Genomic DNA, 15,211 nt, shown 5'->3' with positions numbered 1-15,211 from the left:
ATCATCAATCATCGCTCAGACCAATCATCAATCATCGCTCATACCAATCATCACTCAGCACTCATACCAATCATCACTCATCGCTTATACAATTCATCACTCAGCGCTCATACCAATCATCACTCAGCCCTCATACCAATCATCACTCATCGCTCATACCAATCATCACTCAGCACTCATACCAATCATCACTCAGCGCTCATACCAATCATCACTCTTCGCTCATACCAATCATCAATCATCGCTCATACCAATCATCACTCATCGCTCAGACCAATCATCACTCATCGCTCATACCAATCATCACTCAGCGCTCATACCAATCATCAATCATCGCTCATACCAATCATTACTCATCGCTCAGACCAATCATCACTCATCGCTCATACCAATCATCACTCTTCGCTCATACCAATCATCACCCATCGCTCATACCAATCATCAATCATCGCTCAGACCAATCATCAATCATCGCTCATACCAATCATCACTCATCGCTCAGACCAATCATCAATCATCGCTCAGCCCAATCATCACTCATCGCTCAGACCAATCATCACTCATCGCTCAGACCAATCATCACTCATCGTTCAGACCAATTATCACTTATCGTTCAGACCAATCATCACTCATCGTTCAGACCAATCATCAGTCAGCGCTCATACCAATCATCAATCATCGCTCAGACCAATCATCAATCATCGCTCATACCAATCATCACTCATCGCTCAGACCAATCATCAATCATCGCTCAGCCCAATCATCACTCATCGCTCAGACCAATCATCACTCATCGCTCAGACCAATCATCACTCTTCGCTCATACCAATCATCACCCATCGCTCATACCAATCATCAATCATCGCTCAGACCAATCATCAATCATCGCTCATACCAATCATCACTCATCGCTCAGACCAATCATCAATCATCGCTCAGATCAATCATCAATCATCGTTCAGACCAATTATCACTCATCGCTCATACCAATCATCACTCATCGCTCATACCAATCTTCACTCATCGCTCATACCAATCATCACTCATCACCCATACCAATCCTCACTCATCGCTCATTCCAATCATCACTCATCGCTCATCGCTCATACCAATCATCACTCATACCAATCATCAATCATCGATCAGACCAATCATCACTCATCGTTCATACCAATCATCACTCATCGCTCAGACCAATCATCACTCAGCGCTCATACCAATCATCACGCAGAGCTCATACCAATCATCATTCATCGCTCATACCAATCATCAATCATTGCTCATACCAATCATCACTCTGCTCTCATACCAATCATCACTCAGCTCTCATAACAATCATGACTTATCACTCTGATCAATCAACACTCATCGCTCTGACCAATCATCACTCATCGCTCAGACCAATCATCACTCATTGTTCAGACCAATCATCACTTATCGTTCAGACCAATCATCACTTATCGTTCAGACCAATCATCACTCATCGTTCAGACCAATCATCACTCAGCGCTCAAACCATTCACTCATCGCTCATACCAACCATAACTCATCGCTCAGAGCAATCATCGTTCAGACCAATCATCACTAATCGCTCAGACCAATCATCACTCATTGCTCAGACCAATCATCACTCATACCAATCATCACTCATCGTTCAGACCAATCATCACTCAGCGCTCATACAAATCATCAATCATCGCTCAGACCAATCACTCATCACTCATACCAACCATAACTCATCGCTCAGACCAATCATCGTTTAGACCAATCATCACTAATCGCTCAGACCAATCATCACTCATTGCTCAGACCAATCATCACTCATACCAATCATCACTCATCGTTCAGACCAATCATCACTCAGCGCTCATACAAATCATCAATCATCGCTCAGACCAATCACTCATCGCTCATACCAACCATAACTCATCGCTCAGACCAATCATATTTTAGACCAATCATCACTTATCGTTTAAACCAATCATCACTCATCGCTCAGAACAATCATCACTCATCGCTCATACCAATCATCACTCATCGCTCACATACCTTCATACGTGCTTTCTCAAAATAACCAATACCATCTGGGATAGTTTACTCATGTGTTTCCTGTGTCGCTGCTACGCTGTGAATCAGTGGCAGCGCTATAATAGAACAAAGTCTAAGAGGATACCAGCGCAGCCACTGACGTCTAAGTTTCAGCGCCCTCATCCACACTGACAAATAGCAGATGCAACTGAGAACTCCTGACCGAACCGCTTTACCAATTTACACAACGTATAGTTCCTTTGTTCTCCCACCGCTGACAGCATGCACCTGGCTCCCAGGCCAGGACGTCACAAGAACGAGCACATCAGATGGTGAAATGTACTCAGGGGCTAATCAGAGTGAAAAAAAGAGTACATTTATGCCCAAGTGTTAGTTTATCCTGGTGAATCGAGCCCATAATATCTGCTCTTTCACCGGCAGTTGTGTAAACAGTGAAGTTTTCTTGAAATTCGACCACTGGCCAGATTGTGCTTAAGTCCTATGTGTAACCAGTAGCTGGGTGAATAGTAATGCTTCTTTGCCGTCTGCGCGTCCGCCATCCAGATAGGATTCAATATCTGCCCCTTAGCCAGCGTTTATTATTGATAAGGAGCAGGTCCACAGTGCAGACGCTCCTGATAGCAGCAGCCAGGTAAATTGTGAAGTTCTTTGCAGTTTCCACTGCCTCTGGCTAAACCATGCATAACTTCTTATATTTAGCAGGCAGCTGGGTAAAAACTTACATGTATTTGCTGTTTGCACAGTGGCTGGTGAATATTGAAGCTTGTTTGCTATTTGCAGAGCCACCAGTATGAGTGTAAATAATCTCTGCTGTTCGTACAGTAGGCAGATGAATACCAGAGAGGAAATTAAATACATACCACTTATAGACAAGCATTGAAAATGCAACAGGTCTTGCCTTTGATTAAGTTAAAGCCATTTGCTTTGCTAATGGAACAGTATAGCAAAGCAAATGGCTTTAACTTAATGAAAGGCTACAACCTATCACATTTCTAATGCTTGTTCTTTCTATGTTTTAGGTGAGGTTATTTTACTAAGACTTGGTTTTTCATTTCCTTGGGTGGTGACATGTGATGTAAGCCGCTTGTTTACCGGTGTCAGGCGCAATCGTATTGGGAGGATAGCTGAGTGCGGTGCGTGATTATTTTTCTGGAGGTAGTTAGTTTATCCACGTGCCTCAGAAGTGCTGTCCTACACGAGTAAACAAAACTAAAAGTAACCATGAACATGCAGAAATGAAGCCTACACCGCAGAAAATCAGAACGCTTATGACAGACTACGTTTGCCCGTCAAAAGGTGGCAGTATGTCAAAGCTTAGATTAACTATTCAGAGAGTTGTGGCTGCAGAGTGCAGATGTAACGAAGACACAACACCCACCTGGGTCTCTCCTTGGTTATATGAGGCTATAACCACCAACGCCACTGGAATTATGCGGCAGGGAAGGGAAACTTATGTGGCACGGTTGAGTAAATTGTGCAGCAAGAAAAGACAAATTATGCGGCGCATTTTGTGACTGTATTACTTCATTGTTTTATCATTTTTACTCCTGTTAACACTGCGTGGCCATTGGTTGCACATCATTATTACCAGTCTAACACCCAAATATATAGCAATAGGCAACATAAAGGTGACCAGTGAAGCTTTGCAAGGATCCTTCCACTGCGTAGTAGCTCGTACTGCTATGTTTATACGAACTTATGAACCATTTGAGCTGAAACTTTAATTTGCAGGGGATGGAATATATGGCAAATGCAGCAAATCTATAACTGTGGAAAACACAGTGGTTGAACAATCGTATAATTCCAGTGGTGCGAACCAATCAAAAAGATGGGCGGGGCTTCAACTCCGCCTTCGAGAACTTTGAATTTGTATTGATGCCAAGAAGGTGAGACCTAAAATGTGCAGAAAGGACTTATAGAGCGAACGCCATCAAGCATTGGAACCTCCACTAGAGGGCACGAAAGGCACCTTTTCAGAAGGTCGAAGGTCTGAATGGATAGCTCTGCACCCTCGCAGTAGAGTAAGTGCACCTCACACGTGACAGGAGTCGCAATCCACAGCCTGACGGCCGCACCTTTCCAGACTGGGCCTTATGGAGAGTTAATCAACACTTCTATTGAGTCTGCGCAGGGTGGGCGTCTCGAGATGCTCAGCGCAGCCCGGCCCCACCCCCAGCGCAGCCTCACCGCCGGGGGGCCAGAGCGCCTTTGAAAAGTGCCTGGTTTGGGGAATATTTTGTGACATTGTACAGAAGGGGCTGCAGTGATGCTACTGTGTAGTGGCTTTTAATGCAACGCTGGTAGGAAGAATCTGGCAGCAGCTGGCACTGTGCCCAGCTGCCCGGTCACCTTCTATTTCCGGTCACCTCCTGACAGGGACTTTTATTAGAAAGGACTTTCTTATTGGGAGCTCATGGTAATCGTAATCCGCAGATAAAAGCGGTGTCAGTGGATGGAGCCTGATGGTGTTGGTCAGTGTGGGCAGCTTTGCACCTGCATCAATGTAGCGCCTCAACCTTCCTTGCAGAGGCCGCGGCGCCTTCGATGCTCTGCAGAGACAGGAGCTTGAACTGGAGTTTACATCCATTCTGTGTAAGGCCATGTACATTGCACATCAGGCCTTCTGGGATACGGGCCCCAGGATTACCTGGGATCTAATTACCCACTACCTCCCCAGCAGAAACCTCCACTCTAGCCAGACTTTCTTGGCCACGATACCAAGAATAAAAAGATCCAGATCCGGCGGCAGGACGTTCACCTACAACGCATCCATGGCATGGAACAACCTCCCCCTGCACCTGAGAGCCAATTGCAATCTGCCCACATTCCGGAAACAGTTAAAAACTTTTCTTTTTAATCTGCCCCACTAATCCTAGTTAGCCCCCTCCTCAGGTCCCTGGTTATTCTAGCGCTTGGACGCCTTCGGCCAGCAATTTGCGCTCTATAAATCCACATCCATTCCATTCCATTCCATCCATAGAGAACGTCGCCTGGTTTTATCAAAGGGTTGTTTTCTATGTCCCTCAATAAATAAACAAATCCCTCGACCCTTCACAGTCCGGCTTCTGAGCCAAACACAGCACCGAAACCGCCCTCATCGCAGCAACAGACGACATTCGAACTCTACTGGACAACGGAGAAACAGCTGCCCTCATCCTACTTGACCTCTCTGCAGCCTTCGACACAGTCTGTCATGACACCCTCATACAACGCCGCAGCAACGTCGGAATACAAGGAAAAGCATTCGACTGGATCATCTCGTTCCTCACCGGAAGAACCCAGAGAGTCCACCTCCCCCCTTTTAGATAAGAGGCCACCGAAGTCATCTGCGGCGTACCACAAGGATCATCACTCAGTCCCACCCTCTTCAACATATACATGAATCCCCTTGCATCCATCGTACGCCAACACAACCTCAACATCATCTCCTACGCAGACGACACCCAGCTGATCCTCTCCCTCACCAAAGACCCAAACACTGCCAAAACCAACTTACACGAAGGAATGAAAGAGGTAGCCGAGTGGATGAAGAACAACCGTTTAAAACTGAACTCGGACAAAACGGAAGTCCTCATCTTAGGTTCATCCCCCGCTACCTGGGACGACTCATGGTGGCCACAGGCCCTGGGAACCGCACCCATACATACGGACGACGCACGTAACCTGGGCTTCATCCTGGACTCCTCCCTCTCGATGACCAGACAAGTCAATGCCGTCTCATCATCATGCTTCAACATCCTACGCATGCTCAAAAAAATCTTCCTCTGGTCACCCGCGCACTGGTCACAAGCCGACTGGATTACGGAAACACCCTTTACGCCGGAACCACAGCCAAACTACAGAAAAAACTCCAAAGCATCCAAAACGCCTCAGCCAGACTCATACTGGACATCCCCCGTCAAGCTCACATTTCCGGTCACCTGAAAGACCTCCCCGTCAACAAGAGAATAATGTTCCGTCTCCTCACCCACACACACAAAGCCCTCTACGACCTCGGATCCGAATGCCTCAACATGCGACTGTCCTTCTACACCCCCACCCACCAACTACGATCATCCAATCAAGCCCTCGCCGCAATTCCGCGCATCCATTGATCCACCATGGGGGGAAGATCCTTCTCCTACTTAGCGGCCAAAACCTGGAATTCTCTCCCCACCCACCTCCGCATTGCACAGAACGACCTCTCCTTCAGAAAGCAACTAAAAACTTGGATATTCGATAAGTAAAGTACCCCCCCCCCCACCCCCAAGCGCCTTGAGACCCTCTGGGTGAGTAGTGCGCTATACAAATTTTTGAACTTGAACTTGAACTTGAGCCGGGTTTGTATCGAAAGGAGCTCGATAGAGAATCTCTCAACACATTAAAGTGATATTTTCTGAAAATGCTTCCTGCGAAGTCTCCGATGATGAGCAGAGGGTGAGCTCCCATTGAAGGCTCCTGTAGATCTACAGGGGGTGGGGGGGCTCTGTCCGAGTCTCCCTCCCTGCAGTGGTGTCAGCAGCGCCAGGGGCGTAGGAGACACTACAATTCTGGGGGGGACAGGGACAACCTTGTGGACTTTCCGTTGACCCCATACAAATCACCGCCCGTTAAACAAATACAGTTGCATAGATTTGATGTGAAATATTGAGAAAAGCAGGCATGTTGTCATAGTTTGCATGTACGCTTTATTGTTATTTACATTCACATAGTAATCAGACCACATGTTAAAAAAACATGGTCTTGCATCTTCATGCACCAAGCAAGCAAAGGTCGCTGACTTCGGGTGGGGCGTTGTGTTTGTAAGTGCATTATGATTTGAAAAGTACCTGCTGCTGCATTCCTGGTCTCCAGCAATTTTCAGGCAACAGTAAAAATGTGAAGATAACTTTGGTGATTAATGTTTTTTATTGAGAGAGATCAGAGGTCTGACTACTGGAAGTTTTGACTCTTGGTAAGGTAGCCACACTGGGTTAAGATGGCTGCTGCATAGAATGTGTAGCACGCAGATCACAAAATGCATATCATGTAAATTGGTCAGTGAGTTACTGCTTTTGTCTGAGAGATTATTTTGGTATTTGCAGTTTATAAGTTAAAATCCTAACATTGAACAGTGCGCTATTAACCGTCATCAAAGAGCTGCATGAAAACTGCAAGGTATAGATTAGAACGTTATGATTTTTCCCCAGTGTTTCCTTATCCTAAAGTTGGAAAATGGGTTCATTAGGATAGAAATCAATTCTGATTATTAAAGAGAACCCCCAACCATGGTGTTATGTTTTAAATTCTGAGTTTGTGCTTCTTTAGTGTTGCAAAGCCCTCCTGTGCCCTCCCCAACGTTTTGCTAACTGGTACTGGTGGTACCTGACTCAGACTGACCATGGCCTCTGCCTGAACAGGCACAGGGCCAATGCTATTCTGAAAGAGACACTTAAAGATACTGTGAAACACCTACATACACTAGGTTGCACTATGGATTAGGGAGACAGGGAGGGAGACAGAGACAGGGACAGACAGAGACAGATAGAGGCAGGGACAGGAACAGACAGATAGCTGCAGAGTGACAGGGAGATGGAGAGGTAGACGGAGGCAGACAGAGGGAGACGGGGGGATGGAAAAGGAGGGAAAGGGAGACAGAGGGTGACAGAGGGAGGGGGGAAGAGAGGGAGACAGAAAGGGAGGGGGAGGGAGACAGAGGGAGAGAGAGAGGCAGACAGAGAGAGGGAGATGGAGGGAGTCAGGGGGAGACAGAGGGTGAAGGACCAGGTTTTAGAACCTAGCGGCGCCAGGGAAAACGCCAGATGCCTTCGAGTTCCCCTGCCTCGGCAAACAGAGACACGTGATGCTTCTTGATGACGTCAAAGACCAAAGTGTATTGGCTGCAACCAGGAACAGAGGTCTACGAAGCACAACACGGGTGGTTTGCTAGAGACTGCACAAATTCAATGAGCGGAGCATGGTCTTTTATGCCAAAAATCACATTCCAAAGGTGGCATTGGTTACATACAAACTAACCAATCACTGAGAGTGACATTTCAAACATATCGCATGACGACAATCCCACTTTCCGTTGTCCAGCCCACCAGAAATGACCAAGCAAATTCCAATATCCTGTTTGGTCAGGCCAGACAAACCCATCATAAAACCTCAACCCAAATCAGTAATCATGTTGTAAAGGAAGGAGCAGAAACAGATTGGAAGCAAGATAGAAAGGTGGGTGCAGTGTACTGTAAGCTCCGGCACGTCCTGCTCTTTGATCTTTATCTGACCAGCTGCTTAACAAGGAACTGGCTCAGCGAGGTCAGCCTCGAGCAAGGAGTCAGTTCGGCCAGGTCATTCAGAAGTCAGCTAAGGTGTACGTGTCTCAAAGACTCATTCGGCCGTAGTCATCGGCCTATGTGAGGGCAACCACACAAAATGGCTGCCGCACACAAAATGGAACCCGAAGGTTCAAATGAAATCCCTAAATACATAGTGTTCTCATAGATCGATTAATGCGAAAACACTCGTACATACCGCACTCGTGATTTGCGGTCCGCTGATACCAAAATCGTCTATTTCCGACGACCTTTATTGAACAGGTTCGGAACCACCAAACCAGACCCTCAAACTACAGAACTACAAGAGAGGGAGGGAGACAGAGGGAGGGATATAGAGGGAGGGAGACAGAGGGAGGGAGACAGAGGAAGGGAGGAAGCTAGAGGGAGGGATCTAGAGGGAGGGAGCTAGAGGGAGGGAGATAGAGGGAGGGAGATAGAGGGTGACAGACAGAGGGTGACAGACAGAGGGAGGGAGACAGACAGAAGGGCAATAGAGGGAGGGAGGGCGATAGAGGGAGGGAGGAAGGTAAAGGGAGGGAGGCAGATAGAGGGAGGGAGGAAGATAGAAGGAGGGAGGATTATAGAGGAAGGGAGGAAGATAGAGGGAGGAAGATAGAGGGAGGGAGATAGAGGGAGAGAGACAGAGGGTGACAGACAGAGGACGGGAGACAGACAGAAGGAGGGAGACAGACAGAGGGAGAGAGACAGACAGTGGGAAGGAGGGAGACAAACAGACAGTGGGAGGGAGACAGACAGACAGACGGTGGGAGGAAGGGAGACAGACAGATGGAGGGAGGGAGACAGACAGACAGAGGGAGGGAGAAACACAGACAGACAGAGGGAGGGAGACAGACAGACAGAGGGAGGGAGACAGACAGAGAGAGGGAGAGGGAGGGAGAGGGAGGGAGAGAGGAGACAGAGGGAGGGAGGAGACAGAGGGAGTGAAGGAGACAGAGGGAGAGAGACAGAGGGAGAGAGACACAGGGAGGGAGACACAGGGTGACAGACAGAGGGTGACAGGCAGGCAGAGGGTGACAGGCATGCAGACAGAGGGAGGGATACAGACAGACAGAGGTAGGGACACAGACAGAGGGAGGGATGGAGACAGACAGAGGGAGGGAGACAGACAGTGGGACACAGATAGAGGGAAACAGATGGAGGGAGACGGAGAGAGGGAAGGAAAGAGAAGGAGGGAGATGGAGAGAGAGAAGGAAAGAGAGGGAGGGAGACGGAGAGAGAACGAGGGGAGAGTCAGAGAGGCAGAGGGAGACAGAGTGAGACAGAGTGAGACAGAGAGAGAGGGAAGGAGGGAGCGAAAGAGAGATAGAGGGAGGGGGACAGAGAGAGGGAAGGAGACAAAGAGAAGGAAGGAGACAAAGAGAGGGAGGGAGACAAAGAGAGGGAGGGAGATAGAGAGAGAGAGAGAGAGAGAGAGAGAGAGAGAGAGAGAGAGAGAGAGAGAGAGAGAGAGAGAGAGAGAGAGAGAGAGAGAGAGAGAGAAAGAAAGAAAGAGAGATGTGTGTGTATGCTGGTCTGTTGGTTCAGTGGATGAAGGCGTCCGCTGCAGGGGCCTGAGTTCAACTTCATGGTCACAGTTTTTTTCCATCTAACCCCTCCCCCACTGACCCTGCCTCCACCGGTGCGGCCCTCGGCCACAAACCACACTGTAAATTCGGCCCCGAGAGAAAGTTTGTGAGTACCCATGATCTAGGGTGTGCTTCTTCGAATGCCTGCTCGCAAGACTGGAGGTGAATTGCAGTATGGATTGTGGTGGACAGGCCTTCAAGGTTAACTCACACTTGCTACCATTAGGGTCCACCTGCGGGTGCTAAGACACCAGGGCTTCTAAGGTCTATCGGGCCTTCTAAGGTGTAGCATCGGAATGAACTCGGTCAGGAGTGCGGTCTGGTGGACTGGTCATGAAGGCTGAAAATGGTGCGCCAGTTCCAAATTCAGCAGCTCTGGCCAGAGTGCAACATCCTCTCCTACACTGAAGACCATAGTGCCCCACTGAGAGAAACTTGCACTGCCTTCAGCTACAACTCAATTGTGCTGCAACTAAATTCAAATTATGCACTAGACAACAGTAAAATGCTGCCTGAAAAAAAATGAAGAACACCTTGAAAAAAGCAAACACTCATAAGGAATGCAAGAATAAGCAAATCATGTGAAATGTATTCAGGAACAACATGGTTACCTTAACAGTTTTAAACTCATTATTCAGAAATGTACGGGATTTTTCCTGAAAAATTCAGGACATAGCTACAGGACCAGGAAGGAACCCGTTTTAATGTCCATTGCTTATATCCTTTCAAAATGTAAGCAGTTTGGTTTAAAAAAAATCACATCCCGGAACACAGAGTCGCAGCACACATTTTATAAGCTAAAATAATTAAAACAGTTGAAAACGATTGTATTAAACATTTCCACTTCACCCATCAACCAGGTATTGCAGTCCCTTTATGAATGGTGCACTTCCCCACTCTGGGAAAACAATCTTGTTCAAAGAAAGAAGAAAAAAAGAAAGCGCTTTCACTGGAAAACTCTGTAAAGTGGTTCTAATATGTGTGGATGTAAATAATAATCTGGCCTGTCTGCTGACCACTCTGTATTGCTTAATTTAGGTATTTCATTTTTTTTCTCTCCGTCCCGAGGTTTTTCTTTGGATTATAAAACGGTCAGTAAATGACGAAATATCTAGCCAAAGTGTCAGCCTATTTTGGATCCATTTCACAGAGAAACAAATAAAGAAAAGGTGATGCAAGACAGAGAACATAAGGGCTCTTGAAGTCAGAACCTAAGCAGGAGCGAGACAGAGACAGAAATGGGTATGAAGGAAAAGACTGCATCATTCTGGGACACTAATAAGCGCCCCAAACCATGGCACAGTGGCTGCTGCTTATGCAATTCTCGTTATACATAGTCATCCATATTTATCCGTTTTCATCACTTTTACTCCATAGTTTAACTTTTTCATCCATCTTTACTCCGTATGCAAGGAAATGCCATTTCCTGTGTTTCTCATATTCAAGCTGGGCCTTCCGAACCTCTTCATGCAAGAATACGTACAAAAGCCAAGTTCATCAAAAAGCAGATTATTCAAACCCCAATGCATTTCGGGGCTCCAAGGCCCCTTCGTCAGGGGTAACTGTAAAGTTAATTAAACAAGCATTGATTAGCAATCCGCCTCTTTGTATACTGAATAACATTATTATTAGATGCAATTCATATGAAACCTACATGTGATTTAATGATGTTGTGTGAATTAAAAAACGTGCTAATATCTCCCTCTTAGTGTAATCACTACTATAAAGTACATGCTTTTTTAATTTTTTTAAACTTTCCTTAGTAATCACCAGATCGCCTACACATTTTTGTGCTCTCGCGTCTATGAAATTCACCCCTCCCTTTATCCCCGTCATCAACAACCCGCTTCGACAAGCTCCCTCTCCTAACAATTCGCATTTCTATGCCTTTCTCTCCTAACCGCTATCGGAAACATGCTGTTCATTCTCTCTCTTAACACACCCACACATACCCCAATCATACTAGTTCACTACTAAATCCCCCGTTCATCTTACACTCTTCAGCTCAAGCCGTCCGTATCTAAATCCCAATTCATCAGAACGTAATTACAAAATGTTTACAAATCCCTGCTTTCATAACACTTTCTCCCGCATCTCAACTTTCAAAACCGCCACACGTACCTGCTCAAAAAATACCTGTCTTCCTCACTGCGTGACAAAAGAGAGTATTCTCGGCATTCGAAACGCCCAACCTTTAAACCTTTAAACCTTTAAGGAAAAGAGACAGCATAACAAAGGGCAGAGGGCGGGTGGCCTCTTTGACTCCAGGCAGATCAAGTACAGGGCCATTAGGTAGCGCTTTCACGCGATAATGGACCTGCCACAGACAGGAGAGAGAGGGGAAATTCAGGCAGATCAAGTACAGGGCCATTAGGTAGCGCTTTCACGCGATAATGGACCTGCCACAGACAGGAGAGAGAGGGGAAATTCTTTTGTCCCCTCGTCCCCCCCACACTTGTCCCCCGTGTCCCCCCACTCCAAAATCTGGGGGGATACATCCCCCGCATCCCCCACACTTCCTACGCCCATGAGCAGCGCCCCCGGCCCCCCTGCTCTCGGCGTGGCCCCCCTCCTCTGTGACCTCAGACAGACCCGAGCCCCTCCACCCCCTGCAGACGCTGCTTCATTTCTGCCCCCCCCCCGCGGGCATCGTAGGAATCACATGACCCCAAGTGACGCACTCAGGCGCGGGGGAGGAAGTGACACGGACGCGACCCCAAGGCTCGGACCCGGGTCTGCAGCACCAGCGTCGGAAGCTCTGGCCCACGCGCCACACCCGCTCGCTGACTCAAGGCTGCGACCAGCGTCCACGAGCACGGGGAGGGAGGCAGCTCTGCCTCCCAGGACACTCCGTCACATCCTGAGCCTCCTTAGACCCGCGGAGACCCCGACCGAGAGAGGACAAGACCCCGTCAAACAACACCATGAACACCCCCCCCCCCAACTGTGGAACCGCACTCACTAAACAACCCCTCAGACACCGAGAGCACCGCCGACACCGTCACACTACTGCGCTCAAGGCTCTATACTTGCACCACATTGTTCAATCTCTATTTAGAACCACTGGGAGATCTCCTAAGTAAATCCGGGATCCACTATCATCTCTACGCAGACGACACTCAAATCTACCTCAAGGTCGCCTCCACTCACGATCTCTCCGTCCTAAGCTCTACTCTGGACTCCATTCAAAACTGGATGTCAACTCATCAACTGATTCTGAATCCCTCCAAAACTGAATTCCTCCTCTTCTCCTCCTCACTCTCTCCTCCCCCGGTTCAATCATGGATGGATCAGATGAATCTACTTAACAATAAACCCATCATTGTTGACAGCGCAAAATCCCTTGGTGTCATACTCGACAAAAAACTCAATATAATCTCCCACATCAATTCCATTGCAATGTCTGCACGATACCAACTGCGCCTTCTTTGGGGAATCCGTCGCTTCTTCCCGGAGCAGGACCTTATAACCCTGGTGCAATCGCTGGGCCTCTCCAGACTAGACTACTGCAATTCTCTTCTTACTGGCCTCCCCAAATCCCACTTGTCCCCCCTTAAATCTGTTCTCCATTCAAAAGCTCGTTTCATTTATGGGGCCAAAAGAAGCGACCACATCACACCAATGTTATCCACCCTCCGCTGGCTTCCCATCGAGGCTAGAGCTATCTACAAGACTGCTTGTATCACCCACAAAGCCTTGCACTCCTCCTCTTCTCGCTACCTAGCGAATAAACTGAAACTCTTTGGAGGCTCTAGACCATCACGTATGTGGAAAATCTACTGCTTAAACATCCCACTTTCAAGAAGGAAAGAACGATGGCTCAATCCTTTTCAGGCAACGCAGTGAGAATCTGGAACTCACTTCCACCTCAGCTCCGGACCACCACCTGCTCCCAGGCCTTCAAAAGGTACCTCAAAGTTCTCCTCCTTCAAAGACACCTCCAAAAGTAATTCACGTCCTCTCTATTATCTGAAGGAAGACCTCCCATTACTGAAAATTCTATTCTCCATGACTATGGAAGTGCCTTCCCAGTGTGTTCTTGTGGTTGGAGGGTTTGCCATTTATTGCAGCATTATCCTTGTACTTGTGTTTGGTTCTCTTTTGTAATGTGCACACACCACTTTTCCCTTGTAACACACGGTTTGCTACCTCTCACATTTTGTTTGCCTTTGATACTTGCACAAGTGCCACCATTGCCTACGTAACGTTTGTTTCTGTGCCTGAGTGTCTAGCATATATTGCATTATTATACCTCTAATTGTACTTTGTTTTCTCTTGTAACCTGCACACTTGTCACTTTGTCCTCATGTGCACTTTTTGCTACCTCATGTATTTTGTTTGCTCACAATTGTCACTTTACCTTATGTAACTTAACGTCTGCTTTTGTAATCTGTTCACTTGTAATTTTCTCCTCATGTATCAGTTCTGTTCCTATTGTGAAGCGCTCTGACGCCTTCGGGTAAAGTCAGCGCTATATAAAAATGCATAAATAAAATAAAATAAAATAACACCTTACAGGCGCCAATGCTTGTTTCCCTGCTGGAGCCTGGAGGCAGCGGTTCCGTCAGCGGCCACCAGAGGGCGTTCCTCGCCTGCTGATGAACTCCACTGAGCATATATTGGATAAGAGGGCGAAGGGTTTCCTCTTCCGGGTCAGCAGCGGCAGAGACAGCACCAGCAGCGGTGAATACATAAATTCCGGCCTCTCTTTGTGTGTGTTCAGCCTGCAGCAGAGGAGGAAGGAGCCCTGTCTGGTGTCCAGTTACCTTCATCTGCAGACCCTCAAAGACCCCAGATCTGCCCATGCCCCCCCCCCCAAGAGGAGGAGAGAGGCTGGACATGTCTGCACAGGTCTCGGTTCAGGTAGGAGATTGTCAGCACCTTCTGCTGTGTTTGTAGAAATAGACTGAATAATCCTGGAGGGAATCTCTGCAGGAGCCGGGCTGAGCTGGGCTCTTCTATCCCGGGGGCCCCTGGGTCTGAGCTGGGCTCTTCTATCCGGGGGCCCTGGGGCTGAGCTGGGCTCTCCTATCCGGGGACCCCTGGGGCTGAGCTGGGCTCTTCTATCCGGGGGCCCCAGGGGCTGAGCTGGGCTCTTCTATCCGGGGGCCCCTGGGGCTAAGCTGGGCCCTTCTAGCCGGGGGCCCCTGGGGCTAAGCTGGGCTCTTCTAACCGGGGGCCCCTGGGGCAGAGCTGGGCTCTTCTATCCGGGGGACCCTGGGGCTGAGCTGGGCTCTTCTATCTGGGGCTCCTGGGGCTGAGCTGGGCTCTTCTATC

Source organism: Lissotriton vulgaris, chromosome 1_1 (assembly GCF_964263255.1).
Source record: "Lissotriton vulgaris chromosome 1_1, aLisVul1.2, whole genome shotgun sequence".
Taxonomy (NCBI): Eukaryota; Metazoa; Chordata; class Amphibia; order Caudata; family Salamandridae; genus Lissotriton; species Lissotriton vulgaris.
This window is presented reverse-complemented; position numbering follows the sequence as displayed.